A 3,213-nucleotide genomic window follows, 5' to 3' on the forward strand; every position below is an offset into this window, starting at 1 on the left:
GTACTTTTGTGTACACTTTTCCAACTCTTGGGGTTGGAGAACGGGTATTTCTCGTCTCATATCGCTCATAACTTGCGTCTATGTGAAGCGCTTTTGTCCCTCTCTCTGATTTTTGTTGTGCCTTATGTAACAGCTAGTCTGCATACTCTCTTCTATCTGCATTATCACTTGCTGCACTACCTTATGAAGCGTCTGAAATGTATCGGGCCGCAATTTAAGTTACACTCGCAGTACAGTGGTAAGTGACGCAGAACGGTGCGTCACTGTTGCATCTCATACTCAATATACATTTTCTCTTTCAGTTGTGTACGAGCACATGATTAGCAAAGTGGACAGTGATGGAGAGCCAGCAGCAAATTACAGGGATTTGCAGAAGCAACGAATCTTCTGGACTCTGGCCATGTAGGAGCTCTGTTGTGTCATGTTAACGGGAGTACATGCTTTTTAAAAGCAAACGTTAGATCGTTCCAAACAGTAGCAAAATCTTACAGGGCTAATATAGTATTTGACAATGGGAACGCAAATGATGTATCATGCCAGTGCCCTGCAGGACTTGGAAAAACATGCTCCCATGTGGGAGCAGTTATGCTGAAAGTGGCCGAGGCCACAAACCGAGGGCTGACAGGGATCCCGTGCACTGACGAAAGATGTGCATGGAATGCTTCAACATCGAAAAATATTTTACCGCAAAAGATGGATGTTATCTATGACCACAAAGAAACTCTCATAGAAATTCCTAAGATGGCCTCACATGCGTCTCTTCTGACACATTTTCAGAAGGCACCATTTACTCCTGAATCACTCAAGAATACAATGCTTTTTGCTGTTCTGAATCCGTGAGATGCAAACCCGGTTCCTGGCAGAAGTCGAACGCGTGAGTGATTTTGTGCAGCCTCCTCAAAATTAATGTCATGCGATCAAGTTAATCACTTTGTAACATGCCAATGGTAGTCGGATATCAAACAGTTCTGATTTTATCATTTTGCAGGTTAACATGGCGTGCACGGAGATGAGCTCCGGTGTGGAAAATGCAGAGATTTCAATGAGAAATATGTGGTCATTGATGTGATCCAAGAAAAACCCCCTTCAGAAGCGCACCGAAGATCAAGATTCGAGGGAATATCACCACCAAAGAAAGCTACGAATAACCGCAAGTACAGCTGGTTCGGTTCCTCGTAAAGCTGCGCCCGAGAAATGGATGGCACGACACAATAACCAGACATTCCAGGGGAATGCAAGTACAAGGTATATTCTAGTGCAAGAGACAGTACAAAATCAGTATGCTATGAGTACGTAACAATATAATGCTGAAAAGCTTGTAGCAGAAATAGTAGGCATTAGTACCAGGCCTTTATACAAATTCATACTTTCAATTAGATGTGAGCATAATAGCAATGTAAAAAAATGTGCATTTTTAATTCTTTTCCAGGCATGGAAAAATATGCGAGCCAAAAGCTCGCGCCTGGTACGAGGAGGAGACTAGTTGCTGCGTGCTTCCTTGTGGACTCTCAGTGTTGCCTGACGTGCCATGGTTGGGTGCAAGTCCCGATGGAATAGTTGAGGGACAGTGCAAACTTAATCAAATTAAGTGTCCTACACGAAAGACAATTGAGAAGAATGAGTCCTGTCCGGTCTGTTCAGGAGTGCTTCTTATGAGGTTACTGAAACCACTGAAGGTAGGCAACTGCGAAAACATGGAAAGAATAAGTACTACACACAGGTTCAGCTGCAGATGTACTGTTGTGAAATGCTGGCATGCAATTTTGTTGTGTGGAGAAATGATGAGGCGTATGTTGCTGAACTATTATATGATAAATCCTTTGTTACGGAAGTTCTTCAGCAGCTAAAAACTTTCTACTTTCATCACTTGTTGCTAGCACTTTCAGACAAGCATGAATAGTATGTTGATGATGCCGCGCCTCATACTAGTCATTTACAATCACGTTTAGATACATGTCTTAGGGTTAAGAATAGGGTGTGCATGCAAAAGGGACAGCATGCATTCTAGTCAGTAAGAACTATACAAGTACTTTATATTTGTATTGTGCAGTAAGCAGTGCAACACTTCGTGACAAGTAAAAGGCTAGTCTTCACACACACCTTTGTCCTTAATCAACGGTGGCTGCAGATTGCAGAGTCCGACGACAGTTAGCAAGATTTCATCAACAATGTTCCGCTTAGCAAAGACACTTGCTGGTATGTGCCGTAAAATGCGGAAGCATTTCATGCGCCTTGTAGACCTCTCGACGTGGATCCTCACTTTTGCAAGGCGACGTGATCGCAGCACTTCACGTTCACTGAGTTGTTCTTTGCCTCTTTTGAAGCTTGGGAGTGACAGCTTAACCCCGACTGGCAACAGGTCAGATATGGTGAAGCCTGTGTCCGCAAGGACTTCATCGCCAGGTTCAAGGCACTTGAGGACTGCACTGTTCGTCGTAATGAACCGGTCACTGGCACGGCCACCATACGATTTGGACACAAACATTATGAACCCACTGGGGGCTATTACATGTAGGACTTTCGCCATATTGTGGGATTTGTAATGGCTGTATGTCTGTCCTCTGAGGAGCAGATTGATTGGTCTCTCTGCAAAAATCTCGAAGCAATCCATTACGCAAGTTGTGTTTGGGAAATCTTGAAATGACGTTAGCAGTGTCCTTGCAATGGTTTCTCGTGATAGCCAGAAGCCAAAGTATTTTGTCGTGGCTCTTGCCAATGCCCTTATCCAAAACGAGAAAATTTTACTTGCAAATGCAGTAGAGATCTTCAAATCTGAACGCAAGGTCTATCAGCAATGACTCCTGTCGCAGTCTGATCAGTGTCAGGAACAGCTCGTCTTCCAGGAGCATCTTGAAAGGACTCTTCGCCACAGCCGTAGCTGTCGCCACATATGCGTCGAATACGGTCTTCGTGAGGCCGGTAAAGGATGAAAACTGTGATTCAAGAAAGGCGCCGTAAACAGAACACGTTGTTTGGGTTGCACGGCCACACTTCAAATGAGTCTTAGAGCTGCTGCTGTAGCTATAGTCACTGACGATCTCGTACGGAACGGCCTTGTCACCTGTTTACTTTCTTGTGGCACACTTGGAACACCCTGGAGATCGTTGAGCACTGTCTTCTGCCCTGCTTCTTGCATGACCATCAATGTCATCATTAATCACGTCCTCTGATGGGTGGTCCCTGGAATTCCACCAGTTTGTTGCACTGTTACTG

General features: G+C 44.5%; 1 pseudogene; it reads right to left on the reverse strand.

Moving 5' to 3' along the window:
* Window positions 1–2,083: 2,083 nt before the first annotated feature.
* LOC135390250 (uncharacterized) lies at window positions 2,084–2,849 on the reverse strand (annotated as a pseudogene).
* Window positions 2,850–3,213: the final 364 nt, after the last annotated feature.

The sequence above is a fragment of the Ornithodoros turicata genome, chromosome 1 (assembly GCF_037126465.1).
Source record: "Ornithodoros turicata isolate Travis chromosome 1, ASM3712646v1, whole genome shotgun sequence".
In the NCBI taxonomy this organism is placed as follows: domain Eukaryota; kingdom Metazoa; phylum Arthropoda; class Arachnida; order Ixodida; family Argasidae; genus Ornithodoros; species Ornithodoros turicata.